This window comes from Gossypium raimondii, chromosome 2 (assembly GCF_025698545.1).
Source record: "Gossypium raimondii isolate GPD5lz chromosome 2, ASM2569854v1, whole genome shotgun sequence".
Classification (NCBI taxonomy): domain Eukaryota; kingdom Viridiplantae; phylum Streptophyta; class Magnoliopsida; order Malvales; family Malvaceae; genus Gossypium; species Gossypium raimondii.
The window spans coordinates 4,215,220-4,232,333 of NC_068566.1; the positions used below are offsets into that span (position 1 = coordinate 4,215,220).

Below are 17,114 nucleotides of genomic sequence, written 5' to 3' on the forward strand. Positions count from 1 at the left end.
TACCAAGGAGTGTTCTAAGTGAAGCTATTCTCTTCTTCTTTCGCATATGCGGTAATGCTCCTTAAACTCTCTAACCGAAAGGTTTCATGGTAGGGAGGAGAGTGGTTCTAGCTGACTTTTTGGTACATGCATGCTTATTTTTTGGTAGAAAAGATGAATTAATAGTGCTCCATCTTGTTAGTATGCTGATATGTTAGCTAAAGGAGAGGGAGAAGAACTCGGTGGCAAGGGTAGGAATCGTTTTGGGAAGTTTGGTAAGTTCTCTTGAACTTTTTTTTTAACTTGTTAAATGAACAAATTTGACAACGAAGATACAACTTTGACAAGGAAGACTCAGCATCTTTAAAATGTGTTCATTTACGTTCGATTTAAATGCTTAATGTGCTGTTGCAAAGGGCTGATTTGTATTCTTTAAAATGTGTTCATTTACATTCCATTTAAGTTCTTAATGTGTTGTTGTGTAGGGCTGATTTGTTGTCTTAAAACTGTGTTCTTTTACGTTAATTTTAAATGCTTAATGTGCTTTCCAAAAAATTATTTTTAAAGTTACTTCCTAGCTGACAATTTAATTAAAGAAATAGATATAATTCATTTGGTTGAAGGGAAAACAAGTATCCAAAAATCATATTTTGATGTCATGAAGAAATGCGATTATAGTGTTTAGTGAATTGTTAAATTTAATGATTTATTTTTTGGGAAATGTATTGCTTAATTAAAGATTATTGAGGTACACGAATGAAGTTTCTTTTATGCTGATCGAAGGTAGTCAATGGATTGATTAAAGTTGCATGTGTTAGTAAATGAAGGTTGAAGATAATTTGGGTGTCCGAATGCACTATTAATGTGTTCCTAGTTTTATCATAACAATGCATTAGAGTCATCGATGTACTGTTCGATGCTTGAATAATTTGGGTGTCCGGAGGTTAAGATGCTTGAGGCTGTATTATGGTAATGCCTATTTTTGTAATTACGCATCTCTGACATGAAATCCATGTTGAACCTTTGCTTGATAAATTAAACAAAGTCGGATTTTAATATCATCTTTTGAACTAAATCGCCCCATTTATACATGTGCGTTTGGATGTCGATATCAAGTTAAATTTGTTTAACCTACCCGAATTGGCTGACGAATGAAGTCCCGCTTGCATTATTTTATTATTGGGTGTTTTCCGTTTTCATACTCGGGTTGCCAGTCGTTCGGTTTACTTCGAGGTTGTTACATATCTGGCACGTAATATGCATATTGGTGTACATAACGCATCCTAACGCACGAAGTGCATCTTGGCGCATAACCGCATAATCTTGTACATAAACTAATATTATTGTAGCGACCTAAAAATTTAAGCACAGGCGCTAGTCGAAGTAATCATTGAAAATTTAAAAACGGAGTTTCAATTTTATTTAAAAAGGGAGTCGCCACCGATCTTTTTTCTAGGTGTGATCGGACACCTAATAATTTTTTTTTTTAAAAGAAAATTTGTATAACCCAATTTTGCCCAGACCTGGGCCCAAGAACCCAAAATCAATTAACTCTCCTAAACTAAACCCAAATCCCAGCTACCCAATTACAACATCCATTAACCCTCAGCCCAAAACAATTAAACCAAACCCAAGGCCCGAATCCGGAGCCCAACTCCTAAAAAAATATCTGCCTAGGGTTTCAGAGACTGAAACCCTAGGCGCCGCCCTCCTCCTTAGCCTTTTGACCTTTGGCGTTCTGACGTTGCCGGACATCCATCACCGCCACGTCCACTTGCGCCGTCACCTGCAAAGAACAACAGCAACCAGAGAAAAAGAGAGAAATAATAGCAAATAGTATGTAATTTTCGGGCTATAAAAGCCGAGTGTCCCCATGGTAAAGGGGTTGGGATTTTTTTTCCGTTTCATCGTCTTGTAAACAAAAAAGCACTTTCAGAAATAAAAAAAAAGTTTGGAGGTGACTTGCGTTTCTCTTATTTCTAATTTGCCCTTTTTTATTTGTTTTTATTTTTTATTTTCTCTCTACACCAGCAAATAAAGAAAACATTTAAAAAGAAAAGAAAAGGGAGTACCTTTTTTCCTGCACCACGTCGGAGGGGGAGAAGTCGAAGGGTGTCGGCTCGTTTTCGAGTTTTTGGTATCCCTTTTGACGAGTTTCGGCCCCATATTCCTGGCCTAGAAGCAGTGGGCTACAAAGGGGACCAAAAAAGGTCCGATTTTGAGCCTCCGGCCGCCACACACGGTGGCGCTACGGCGGAGGCTCGCCGGATGCCCAAGCCGGATGCGTGGCCAGGGAGAGCATCTCTCTCCCTCTCTTTCTTTTTTTTGTAAAAATGAAAATCTGATGGTTTTGGGTTTTTTTACTTTTTATATTAAAAATAGAACGGCGCCGTTTAGGCCCTCTTCAACCCGCGCGGTGACCCGACCCAGGGGGAGGATCCGCGCATTTTCTGCAAATGGGATATTTGCGCGCGTAGTCCCTTCGATTTTGAAGGGCGTTGCAATTTGGCCCTCTTCGCTATTTTCTGTTATTTTTAATTTAGCCCCATAATTTTATTTTTGCTTTAATTTGGTACACTCCAGTGCATCGTTTTTTTGAATGCTTGGTTTATTTTCAGTCTTGGTCCCTCCCCTTTTGGCGCGTGTTGTAGTTTGGTCCTTTTTATGTTAAATTCGCCCAGTATTTTCATCTTTATTTCAATTTAGTCCGTGTTTTAGCACTTTATTTATTTAGTTAATTTTTATGTTATTATTATTATCATTATATTGATATAACTATTTCTATATGTATATACTCACTTGTACATACTTAATATTTACATACATATATACATTTTTATATACCTTATAATTTATGTACACGTATGTATTTGTATTTGCAATTTAAATTTTACATATACGTACTTATATGTATCTCTTCTATTTTCATAAGTATATGTATGCTTATATATTATTTATATTTGATACTTTATACTTACATATATACATATATATTCCCATAACCTTTTTATATTTTGTATGCATATATACATACTTATGTTTTCCTTTTTAAACTTACATACGCACCTATTTTTATAACTTATTCGTACTTATATATTTTTATATATTTTTAAATTGTTTATATTTAGGTATATATCCATATTTTCATTTTCATAAATGCATTAATACCTACTTATATATATATATTTTATACTTTATAATTCTAACATACATATATATATATATATATTATATTTTATTCATTACTATTGTTTTATTTTGTATTTACTACTTATTTATTTTATTTATTTTATTATTTTGAATGAATGTTTTAATTTTATTCGTTTTTATATTTTACTTGTTTGGATGTTGTAGGTTCGATTTTATTTTATATTGTTGCTATTATACTTTTATGCATTATGATTTTACCGTGCATAACAATAATGTAATTTGCTTTCGCATTTTTTTTTTACGATTTTCGTGTTTTATTTTACTCGATATAACAAAATTTGTTTTGAATAAATACTATTTCGTGTTTAGATTTGAAAGGATCGTACCCTAACTTACTGGGTTTCGATTTTCATAATAAATCTAAATACACGAATCTTTTCAAACTCAAGTTTTTAAATGATCTCGGGAATTAAGAAAAGATCGTGCCCTAACTTACTGGGCCTGATTTATTTCTAAACCCGAGATAATAAAATATCTTTTAAATAAGCATTTTCATCCGCGTATCGGGAATTCGAGACATTGTGTCCTAACTTACTGGATATGATTCTCTTTCTCGAATAACGTGAAACATGCTTCTTTTTCTAAAAATTTTCAACATTTTAACAAGGATCGTATTTTTAAAATTTTCCAAAATTCTCAATTTTCGACATTAAGACATTAAGTACTCAACTAGGTACCAATTTTGGGCGTATCGAGGGTGCTAATCCTTCCTCGTGCGTAACCGACTCCCGAACCCGTTTTTTTGAATTTCGTGGACCAAACTTGTTGTTTTAATAAAATCAAACCGTTTATTTAAAACAACTAGTTTTCAAGGTGATCCAATCGCACCTCATCAAAAAGGATTGGTGGCGACTCCTGTTTCATTTTTCAAACCCAAGTCGACCCCGTTTTCATCCAAAAAATGGGTGTCAACAAAAATTATTTTTCAAATTTTCTAAAAAAGAGTCAATTTTAGGTCCACGACAAAATTCAGAGAAAATTAGGGTTCGAGAGTCGGTTACACGCGAGGAAGGTATTAACACCCTCGCGACGCCAAAAATTGGTATCTCGTTAAACGCACGTTTTAATTCTCAAAAATACGAGTTCAATTTAATATTAGTCGTGATCCGATTGAAACATGAGAATTTTATAGCACAACAATTTTTTCTTTTTTTGAAAACACGAAAATTTTTGAAACACAATTTTTTTAAGAAGTACCGTATTTAACACGAATCAATGATATTCATCCCTACATGGCGATGAAATCATCGAATTAGTGCCAAATCGATTCAATTTAATATTTAATCGTGATTTTATTAAAACACGAGAATTTTAAAAAAACACGAGAATTTTAGAATATTTTCGATTTTTTTTAAAAGGGCGTATCGTGTTTAACACAAACCGATGATATTCACCCAATATAGCGATGAAATCAACAATTTAATGTTAAATCGATTCGTTGCCTTATTTATTGAAATTACTTAAAATAAAATAAAATTGAAATTGAATTAAATTAAAAATATAAATGCAAAAATATAAAAATGCATAAAAGTACAAATAATACTAAAACGGAATAGCATAAAAATACGGGTATTAAATTAAAAGTGAAATAAACGAAATTACCAAAAATATCCAAAACACGAGCTTAGTCGAACGGGTTCCCAAATTGAACCCTTTTCTTTTTTTTTCTTTTTTCTTCTTTTTTTTCTACTGCTGGGCCAGCCTGTTGGACTGCTGGGCAAACTGGGCCTGGCGCTGTGGGCCTGCTGGATGGCCTGCTGCTGCCTAGATGCCTGCTGGAAATGGGCTGCTGTTGGCCTGCTAACAAAAATGGCCTGCTGTGTTTTTTTTTTGCTGTTTGCTGTTTTTCTTAGGGGGCTGCTATTTTTTTATTTGGGCTGCTGGGCTGCTGTTTTTTATTTGGGCTGCTAGGCTGATGTGGGTCGGGTCGGGTCGAATCCGGGTCGGGTCGACCCGACTGTTAAAAAAATTTCTTTCTTTTTTCTTTTTCTTTTTTTTTCCCTTTTTCTTTCTTTTTCCTCCTTCTTCTTTCTTTCTTTCTTCTTCCCTTTTTCTTCCTTTTCCGTTCAGCCCCCCGACGGTGCTCCCCCAGCCCGGTGTGTCGGTCGACGGTGGCGCGTGGTGGAGCTCTCCTCTTCTCCTCTCTTTTTCTTCTTTTCTTTCTCTTTCTCTTTTGTTTTTTGTTTGTTGCTTGCTCCTTGCCTTTTTTGCTTCTTGGTTGGCTTGCTAGGTATTAGGACGGTGACGGGTGCGGTGGCGCGGGAACGACGGCGGCGGTGGGCCTTTTTTGCTGCTGTTTTTGCTTCTTTTTTTGCTCAAAAATTTTTGTCTTTTTTTTTGCTTTGCTTCCTTTTTTTAGGGGTTGAAAAACCCTTTTTATTTTGATGTTTTCTCTTCTAATTTTGCAGGTTGCAGGTGGGTAGGGAGGGCTAGGCCAGCCGCCGCCGTTGCAGGTGCAAATTGTGCTGATTGCTGCCAGAGGGACCAAAATGTAATGGCAGCAAAACTTTTGGGGTTGAAATGTAATTTTGAGAAAGTTTAGAGGTTAAAATGTAATTTTGAGAAAGTTTAGAGGTTAAAATGTAATTTTGAGAAAGTTTAGGGGTTGAAATGCAATTTCAAAATGTTTAGGGGTTTAAATGTAATTTTGAAAAAGTTTAGGGGTCAAAATGCAATTTTTTTAAAACACAAAATTATTCCCGGACAAAATTCAGTGATTACAATTGCCCCTCTTTACTCATTACTGTGAAACAGGGATAGAGCAAAGACTTAAAAGCACTGAATTTTGTTTGACCATCCAAAATTTTCTTTTTATTTGAAAATCAGAAATCGATAATAGCTCAGCGTGCGACCCAAGGCTCAACTCACCTCTCGCAATATGAGTTGATTTTTGAAAAACAGAAATTGAAAAGAATACATCGGCATGCGACCCAAGGCTCAACTCACCTCTCGCAATATGAGTTGATTTTTGAAAAAAGAAATTTAAAAGAAATACCTCGGCATGTGACCCGAGGCTCAACTCACTTCTCGCAATATGAGTTGATTTTTGAAAAATAACAATTGAAAAATACCTCGGCGTATGACCCAAGGCTCAACTCACCTCTCGCAATATGAGTTGATTTTTGAAAAACAGAAATTGAAAAATACCTCAGCTTGTGACCTGAGGCTCAACTCACCTCTCGCATTATGAGTTGATTTTTTTGAAAAACAGAAATTGAAAATACCTCAGCGTGACCCGAGGCTCAACTCACCTCTCGCATTATGAGTTGATTTTTGAAAAAAGAAATTTAAAAGAAATACCTCGGCATGTGACCCGAGGCTCAACTCACCTCTCGCAATATGAGTTGATTTTTTTTTTGAAAAACAGAAATTGAAAATACCTCAGCGTGACCCGAAGCTCAACTCACTTCTCACATTATGAGTTGATTTTTTGAAAAACAGAAAAAGAAATACATCGGCATGGTCCGAGGCTCAACTCACCTCTCGCAATATGAGTTGATTTTTTTTTGAAAAACAGAAATTGAAAATACCTCAGCGTGACCCGAGGCTCAACTCGCTTCTCGCATTATGAGTTGATTTTTGTTTTGAAAAACAAAAATTGAAAATACCTCAGCGTGACCCGAGGCTCAACTCGCTTCTCGCATTATGAGTTGATTTTTTTTTTGAAAAACAAAAATTGAAAATACCTCAGCGTGACCCGAGGCTCAACTCACTTCTCGCATTATGAGTTGATTTTTTTGAAAAACAGAAAAAGAAATACCTCGGCATGGTCCGAGGCTCAACTCACCTCTCGCAATATGAGTTAATTTTTTTTTTGAAAAATAGAAATTGAAAATACCTCAGCGTGACCCGAGGCTCAACTCACTTCTCGCATTATGAGTTGATTTTTTTGAAAAATAGAAATTGAAAATACCTCGGCATACGACCCGAGGCTCAACTCACCTCTCGCATTATGAGTTGATTTTTTTGAAAAATAGAAATTGAAAATACCTCAGTGTGCGGCCCAAGGCTCAACTTACCTCTCGTATTATGAGTTGATTTTTTTTTTTGAAAAACCAGAAATTGAAAAATATAATTCTTGAAAGAAACAGAGTTTCAAAAACATCGAGTGAAACTAAAAGCCCTCTTTTTCACTGATTCTGTGCAGCTTTCTCCCAATATTCCTTGCTCTACTCGGATACATGTATATGTCATGTATGATGTTATCATGATATGCACGTGTTTGTTCTAAATGCTTTTATGCCTACATGATCATGTCATGCACCCTGGGCCGTTTGTTACATGCCCCATTTTCGTGAGGGACTGCATTCATTGCCTCAATCTTTGACTTTTCTCTCAGGTTTTGTACTCATCTTCAAGTTTGTTGAGTGATCCACATTTCTTCGTATATCACCCTCCTGCCCCCTTGTTGAATTTTGTTTTTGCTTTGGGGCCCTTGTATTTATCAAATTCTCATCCAGGCAATGCTCAACATTCCTTTTGTTTAGAGTATGTCATCTTACTATTTATCATTTAAATGAATCAAACACGAGATGTATAAAAAAATAAAGTAGGCATGAAAGAAATACCTTACATTCAATTTTTCAAAAGCAACAAATTAAAGAAAAATGACAAGGAAGTTCCAATAAAGAAAGCATCATAAAGAAAGGAAAGTGAATTCAATTGCCACAAATGCTCTAGATATCCAACACATGAACTTCTCCATGTTTCTTCGTCAAGGATCTTTTCGAGCATGGCTTCCTGTGTAGAAGATTTCAAGCTTCTAAGAATGTTTCAAATATTGTAACATCGCCATTCGACTCCCCGTTCAAGTCGTCTTTCTCCTTCAAGTTCGAGCCCGTTTCATTAAGACGCCCTTTCAGGTTTTCATCCTAATCTTTTTTGTTTATCAAGATGCCCTTTTCGGGTTTTCATCTTGATTTTTCTTTCTTTTTTCTTTTTTTCCTTTTTTTTGCTTTTTTCCTTTTTTTTTTGTTTTTTTAGGCATAATATTTTTTCACAGCATCTGAGTTCACTGGATTAGGTAATTCTTTCCCATCCATCTCAGTGAGAATCAGAGCCCTCCCTAAAAATGCCTTTTTTACAACATATGGCCCTTCCCAATTTGGTAACCATTTTCCTCGAAGTCTTATTGTATCGGGAGGATTTTTCTTAGTACTAGCTCTCTTTCGCGGAATTCTCTTGGCCGCACATTTTTATCATGGGCCGTGACCATTCTTTTCTGGTACATCTGTCCGTGACAAATTGCCTTCAAGCGTTTCCCTTCAATAAGGTTTAGCTGGTCGTATCGAGCTTGAACCCACTCTGATTCTTCTAGTTTTGACTCCATCAAGACATGTAGGGATGAGATCTCCACTTTGATGGGCAAAACAGCTTCCATTCCGTAGACTAGAGAAAAAGGAGTTGCCCCCGTATATGTTCACACAGAGGTGCGGTATGCGTACAAAGCAAATGGTAGCTTCTCGTGCCAGTCTTTATATGTCTTAGTCATCTTCCCGATAATATTTTTAATGTTCTTATTAGCCGCTTCTACTGCTCCGTTCATCTTCGGGCGATAGGGTGAAGAATTATGATGCTTTATCTGAAATTGCTCGCATACTTCTTTCATCATCTTGTTGTTCAAATTTAAAGCATTATTTGAAATGATTCTTTCAGGCAGACCATATCGACATATGATCTCCTTTTTTAAGAACCTATAGACTGTAGCCTTTGTCACATTAGCAAACGAAGTGGCTTCTACCCATTTTGTGAAGTAGTCTATAACAACAAAGATGAATCAATGCCCATTAGAAGCCTTCGGGGAGATTGGTCCTATAACATCCATGCCCTACATAGAAAAATGCCACGGAGAAGTCATGACATGAAGGGGTGAAGGAGCTGCATGAATTTTATCACCGTAAATTTGACACTTGTGGCATTTTTGTGCGTAGCTAATATAATCCCTTTCCATCGTCAGCCAAAAATAACCAAGTCTCATAATCTGCCGAGCCATAGTAAACCCATTGGCATGCGTTCCACAAATTCCTTCGTGGACATCTTCAAGTATTCTTCTAGCTTCAACAACGTCCACGCATCTCAGGAGCATTTGATCCTTTCCTCTTTTGTATAGGATTTCCCCGTTAAGAACAAACCCAGCCGCCATTCTCCTGATTATTCTCTTGTCATTCTCGTTTCCTTGCTCAGGATGCCTCTGATTCTTAATGTACTCTAAGATGTCATGAAACCATGGTCGTCTATCTGACTCTTTCTCAATGCTAAAACAGTGTGCGGGGACCTCATATATGCTCATTTGGAGATGCATTATTTATGTTTCTCTGTTTGCTTTGAACATTGAAGCCAATGTAGCCAGGGCGTCGGCCAACTGGTTTTCTTCTCGTAGAAAGTAATGAAAAGTCACTTCTTTGAATTCTTTGACCAATTCTGCCACGAGATCGTAATACTTGACTAATTTTTAATCTTTCACTTCCCAGTCTCAGCGAATTTGATAAATCACTAATGCTGAGTCCCCATACACTTCTAAGATTTCTATTTTTCGTTTAATAGCTGCACGAAGTCCCATGATGCAAGCTTCATATTCTGCTATGTTATTAGTACAGAAGAAATTCAATCAGGCAGTGAGCGAGTAATGATTTCCTTCCAGTGACACTAAGACTACTCCCATCTCATGCCCCATTGTGTTCGATGCACCATCAAAACTCATCTTCCATGATTGATCTTTTGATGATTCACCTTCGAAAATGCACATCAAGTCTTCATCTATGAAATCAAATCTCAGCGGTTCATATTCCTCCATTGCTCGACTTGCCAAGAAGTCAGCTATCGCGCTCCCCTTTACCGATTTTTGGCTCACATACACAATGTCCTACTCAGACAATAGGGTCTGTCATCGTGCCATTCTCCCTAAGAGTGCGGGTGATTCCATCAAGTACTTTAATGGATCTAGCTTTGAAATTAACCACGTTGTATGATATAACATGTATTGTCTGAGCCTCCGAACTACCCAAACTAATGCGCAACAAAACTTTTCAATTGAAGGGTACTTTGCCTCATATTCTGTGAACTTTTTGCTGAGGTAGTAAATCGCTTTTTCTCTTTTCCCTGACTCATTATGTTGCCCCAATATGCAACCCATTGAGTTTTCGAACACGGTCAGGTACAATATTAAGGGTTTTCTAGGGGTTGGCGGTACTAGCACCGGAGGATTAGACAGATACTGTTTTATCTTGTCAAAAGCCACTTGGCACTCCTTATTCCATTCTCCTTCCCAAAAATCCTCTGACTTCTTTTTGTGTACGTGGAGGTGGCAGTTCTTGTATGACATTTATCTTGTCTGGATCAACCTCAATACCTCTCTCGCTAATAATAAAACCTAGTAGTTTTCTCGAGGTAGCCCCAAACGTACTTTTAGCTGGGTTAAGCTTTAATCGGAACTTTCTTAATCTTTCGAACAGCTTCCTGAGGTTCCCAACATGCTCTTCTTCTCCCCGGGATTTGGCAATCATATCATTGAGATAAACTTCTATTTCTTTGTGCATCATGTCATGGAACAACATCACCATGGCTCTCTGATACGTTGCCCCAGCATTCTTCAATCCGAATGGTATCACTTTGTAACAGAACGTTCCCCACATTGTCACGAATATGGTTTTCTCCATATCTTCGGGGGCTATCTTTATCTGATTGTAACCCGAAAAACCATCCATGAAAGAAAACAATGAATGTTTTGCCGTGTTATCTACCAACGTATCAATGTGTGGCAAAGGAAAATTATCTTTAGGGCTTGCTCGATTAATATCGCGATAATCAACGCACATTCGTACCTTGCTGTCTTTCTTCGATATCGAGACTATATTAGCTACCCATTTTGGATATTTAGAGACTTGTAGGAAGCCAGCATCAATTTGTTTCTTGACTTCTTCTTTTATCTTAATAGCATTTTCGGTCTCATCCTTCTTAATTTCTGCTAAACGGGCTTGCATTCTAGTTTTAATGTGAGCCTGTGGACCACCACATCCTCGTTCAACCCTGGCATGTCCTAATAAGACCAGGCAAATACATCTTTATACTCACGGAGCAAGGCGATCAAATCATGTTTGGTATTTTCTGAAATGGAAGTCCCAATCTTCACTTCTTGTTTCTCTTCTTCACTCTCCAAGTTCACTACCTCAATAGATTCTTGATGGGGTAGGATCTGTTTCTCTTTTTGTTCTACCATTCTCAGTAAGTCAGGAGACGAGACACAATCTTCAACATTTTTGTCAGCTTCAAATTCTCCTAAACAAACAACCTTCTCGAAATCAATTTCAGGATTCGTAACGGAATTGTTCATGCCATTGATATCTGAGCACCTGAAAGGTGAATGGGAAAAACTATAGAAGAGCATTGAGGTATTGGAATCAACGAACACAATGTCATGAAATGATATGAGATACATGTAGGAAGATGATATGAAGAGAAGGGATAGTTACGAAGCTAATAGAAATAAAAAGACCATGACAAAATGCATCTTCATTGATGTTTATTGAAATGATAAAGAGCAAACATAACCTCTTACAAAAGGAATCCCACTATTTAAGGACACACAAAATAATGGAGAATTAACATTGAGCATTAGTCTGGAGAGGACTTAAAAACTACAAAGAGTTCTACAGCAGTCCAATTGTTCAAAACATATCCTGGAGGACAGGGGTGTATCATTGAAACATCCTCAATTGTACCACTCTCGTTGAGTTCAGCATCCATATCTCTAGCTCTTAGATGTGTTCTATAAGAATGACATGATTCCAAACTTATAGTGTCACAACTGTGGATTGTGCGGTTCTAGCCTTGGTGAATGGTTAGGGTGATATGTACATGCAATGCATGAATGAATGAATGACAAATGAATGTTAGCCATGAATAAATATACAAGAATTTGGTGTTGATTTCAAGATAGCCCCATATTTTGGCGTTTCATTAATCAAAAGATCCCATTACAAAACGTTTTTCCATGTTGGGCTTAACAGTTACACAAATTCCCTGGCTACATCGCCTTGTTTCTTCACGCGTTCTAGGAACTCCGACATGTTTGATCTTTGGCTTGGAGGGAAATTGAAAATTGAGGATTTTTGCTTCATCTGATAATTACACTATTTGCATAGTCGCCTTACGAATTTCATTAATCAAATTGCCGATGTGCATATCCTTTTCTTGGAGGGCTCCTTCGTAGGCACGAATGTCTCTGTTATGCTGACCATTCTTCTCTTTTAGGGCTCTTAGGAAATCATCCAAATGTTCCTGATGAGCTTGCAAAGCATTTTCTAAATCCCGTATCTTTCCTCTCAGCTCTTGATGTTCAGACTGACTAGTCATTAATTTTGCAGACACGGTTTCAAACTCAATATTTTTTTCCTCAACTCTATCATAGTACGTGCAGCTTTTTCCTCCTCCTTCTTTGCTTTTTCTTTCCAGAACTCCATCCCACCTTTAATGTTGCTTATTTCTTCCTTCCATTCTGCTGATGATATGCCTAGTCCACTATTCCTTATGGTGCCTCTTAATTTCTTATTTTCCAAATGAAGATCTCTTAAGTCCCTTCTCGTGATCTCAGCTTCTTTTTGGACTTTCTCAGTTCTGGATTTTTCAATTTGAACATCAATCTTCAGCTAGTAGGTTTTCTCTTGAAGAGAACCAATATCTCGTAATAGTTTGGCTTTTTCACGTTCAAATTCATGTTTTGCCACTTCTAACTCGGACGGCATTTCTTTTGAGAAAGGATTTTGGAAAACGTAATTTGTTGGCGAGGTTTGTTAACTATTCACTCGTCGTTGTCTCCATATGTCATAATCTTGAGTGATAGTATCAGCATAGAGGGCTAACTCCATTAGATAGATTTTCTTCCAAGAATTTCCAGTATCTCTGACCTTTTTCATGTAACCTTCACCCGAAAAGGCGAATTCCAATTGTGCCAATCCATCGGTAACTGGTACAAATTGTTGCGAAGCAAACTGTCTTTGAACCATCAATGGATTATATCCCACTCCTCCCCATAATCCTAACAATGGCACCCAATCTTGGTTCCCACACTTGTATAACAGAACAGAAGGACGAATCCAAGGTGCTCTCCAGGTTATACCTTCGGCACTGAGGTTCTGAAAAACCAAGACCCAATTCTATTCAGTGACATCCTTCTGCCAATCCTTTTTCAAGAATGCTTCCAACGGAGCGAATGTTTTTGAAAACATATGAAAAGGTGTGCGTTCTACTTTCCAAAAGTGGCTGAAAATCCAAATATTAAGTAGCTGAGCGCATCCGATGAAACGCCCTTCTACTTTTTTCCTACAAGCATTTAGAGATCTAAAAGTCTCAGCCAAGATAGTTGGGACGGGGTTGATTCATTGCCTCAACTTTTCAAAGAAATCCACAACTGCAACTTCAATATGCCCAAGAACCTTCGGGAAGATGATCAGTCCATAAACGGCCAAGGCAAACAGATCTACTCTTTTAAAAACATTTGGATGATTCAGAACTAACTCCCGATGAGACAACCACGGAACACAATTGACTTCATTCTTCTTCTTTATCTGTTTTTCAGCCCATGTATCTGTCATCCCCTTCAACTTCATTAACTTCTTCTTGAAGGTCATTGGTTTAGGCTCCTTCACATATATCTTGTTGAGTTGCGCATTGTCAATGCGAAGCAAGGCAGCATATTCTTCTATGGTCGGAGTCATATCTTCCTGATTGAAAGTGAAACATTGATAGGCTGAGTCCCAGAATCAAACCATGGCTTGGATCAACTTCTTGTTTACATATGCAATCAAGTTGGCTATGTCCCCGTACTTTTCGGTGAAGATGCCCCTAGTATCTGAATTCCATTATCCCCAGATCCTAATCAAGTCTTCGAGGTTATTCTAACAGACATTCGAAGTCACACGCTCAGGAAGATCAGAGATGTAACCTTCCTTTAAACTGTCCCCTTTTTCTCTTTGGGTTCTCAAAGACCAGTCCCGAACTACAACATTCTTCTCGGTTACTTGTGTAATTGACTCCTCCATTAGAAACCCGTTTTTGGCAACCAATCTCTAATCAACACCTTCCTAATAAAATGCCTATGATGCAAGATGAGAAATAAAATAAAGGCAAATAAACTTAGTTAGCAATCACGACAAAGATAAACAGAGAAAAACTGTAAAAAACCTAACAAACTGACCTACTTTTTTTTACCCCACCATGCTTTACAAAATAAAATACCTCACATGCTCATCAATTTACCAGACCCAATTCATTAAACGGACCTGATTCTATTGCAAATAAATGTAAATGTAAAAGAAATACAAGGTAAGAAGCGTTTCTCCCATTTACTTATTTTGGTGACTATTTATCTGACAGAGGTTCGGCATGGCTCTAATTGGGTGGCTCGTACGGTTCACTATATATGGTTTCGGTTCTAGAGAGGTACTCGAATTGTCCATACTGTCACCTACTAAAGTTAGTATGGAGCCTCGGTTATCACCCGTCATGGGCTTGCGAGCTCAATTCGAGGGATTACATTTACTTATGCCTATGCGGAGGGACAAGTTAACTCACGAAAGCATAAGTCATATGTAACCCGAAAGTAATTTACTAGCCTGTGCGGATGGACGAGTTAACTCACGAAGGCGTAGTGTTTACTTCCACTTAAACGGACGGAGCTCGGTTAGAGAGCTCATGTTTTGCAAGAATGCAAGTGCATAGTGTGTGGTGAGAAACTCACAAACCTTTTTATTTTTTATTTTTTACTAAAAAAAACAAACTAAAAAACGTAAAACTTAGAGCTGAAAAAACAGAAAAATAAAACACGTTAGAAAATTATTAATTTAAAAACCGAATGCAAATGCATGACTTTTTTAAAAAATAAAATTCAAGGATCATGATTAAAAATTAATTTTAATAAGAAATTTTGAAAATTTTGACAACACGCATTTAACATCAGACTCGACTCTCGAAAAAAAACTCCCCAGTGGAGTCGCTAGCTGTAGCGACCTAAAAATTTTAGCACAGGCGCTAGTTGAAGTAATCATTGAAAATTTGAAAACGGAGTTTCGATTTTATTTAAAAAGGGAGTCGCCACCGATCTTTTTTCTAGGTGTGATCGGACACCTAATAAATTCTCTTTTTTAAAAGAAAAATTATTTTTCAAATTTTCTAAAAAAGAGTCAATTTTAGGTCCACGTCAAAATCCATAGAAAATTAGAGTTCGGGAGTCGGTTACGCGCAAAGAAGGTATTAGCACCCTCGCGACGCCAAAAATTGGTATCTCGTTAAATGCGCGTTGTTTTAATTCTCAAAAATACGAGTTCAATTTAATATTAGTCGTGATCCGATTGAAACACGAGAATTTTATAGCACAACAACTTTTTCTTTTTTTGAAAACACAAAAATTTTTGAAACACAACTTTTTTAAGAAGTACCGTATTTAACACGAGTCAATGATATTCATCCCTACATGGCGATGAAATCATCGAATTAGTGCCAAATCGATTCAACTTAATATTTAATCGTGATTTTATTAAAACACGAGAATTTTAAAAAAAAAACGAGAATGTTAGAATATTTTTGATTTTTTTTAAAAGGGCGTATCGTGTTTAACACAAACCGATGATATTCACCCAACATAGCGGTGAAATCAACGATTTAATGTTAAATCGATTCGTTGCCTTATTTATTGAAATTACTTAAAATAAAATAAAATTGAAATTGAATTAAATTAAAAATATAAATGCAAAAATATAAAAATGCATAAAAGTACAAATAATACTAAAACGGAATAGCATAAAAATACGGGTATTAAATTAAAAGTGAAATAAACAAAATTACCAAAAATATCCAAAACACGAGCTTAGTCGAACGGGTTACCAAATTGAACCCTTTTCTTTTTTTCTTTTTTTCTTTTTTCTTCTTTTTTTTTCTGCTGCTGGGCCAGCCTATTGGACTGCTGGGCAAACTGGGCCTGGCGCTGTGGGCCTGCTGGGCTGGCCTGCTGCTGCCTAGATGCCTGCTAGGCCTTTGCTGGAAATGGGCTGCTGTTGGCCTCCTAACAAAAATGGCCTGCTGTGTTTTTTTTTGCTGTTTGCTGTTTTTTTAGGGGGCTGCTGTTTTTTTATTTGGGCTGCTGGGCTGCTGTTTTTTATTTGGGCTGCTAGGCTGATGTGGGTCGGGTCGGGTCGAATCCGGGTCGGGTCGACCCGACTGTTAAAAAAAGTTCTTTCTTTTTTCTTTTTTCTTTTTTTTCCCTTTTTCTTTCTTTTTCCTTCTTCTTCTTTCTTTCTTTCATCTTCCCTTTTTCTTCCTTTTTCGTTCAGCCCCCCGACGGTGCTCCCCCCAGCCGGGTGTGTCGGTCGACGGTGGCGCGTGGTGGAGCTCTCCTCTTCTCTTCTCTTTTTCTTTTTTTCTTTCTCTTTCTCTTTTGTTTTTTGTTTGTTGCTTGCTCCTTGCCTTTTTTGCTTCTTGGTTGGTTTGCTAGGTATTAGGACGGTGACGGGTGCGGTAGTGCGGGAACGACGGCGGCGGTGGGCCTTTTTTGCTGCTGTTTTTGCTTCTTTTTTTTGCTCAAAAATTTTTGTTTTTTTTTGCATTTTGATGTTTTCTCTTCTAATTTTGCAGGTTGCAGGTGGGTAGGGAGGGCTAGGTCACCATGCATGCCAGTTCTGAAAGAAATTATACTGATTGCTGCCAGAGGGACCAAAATGTAATGGAAGCAAAACTTTTGGGGTCGAAACGTAATTTTTAGAAAGTTTAGGGGTCAAATTGTAATTTTGAGAAATTTTAAGGGTTGAAATGTAATTTGAAAATGTTTAGGGGTTTAAATGTAATTTTGAAAAAGTTTAGGGGTCAAAATACAATTTTTTTAAAACACAAAATTATTCCCTGACAAAATTCAGTGATTACAATTATGGCATGCCAAC

The 17,114-nt window shown here is 37.1% G+C and overlaps 1 long non-coding RNA gene across 1 annotated transcript; it reads right to left on the reverse strand.

Annotated features, from left to right (window-relative positions):
- Nucleotides 1–1,369: 1,369 nt before the first annotated feature.
- Nucleotides 1,370–2,409, reverse strand: LOC105787771 (uncharacterized). Its single transcript, XR_001131664.2, has 2 exons — nucleotides 2,052–2,409; nucleotides 1,370–1,765 (listed from the first exon to the last, which is right to left on the reverse strand). It is a non-coding gene; the product is annotated as an uncharacterized LOC105787771 (long non-coding RNA).
- Nucleotides 2,410–17,114: the final 14,705 nt, after the last annotated feature.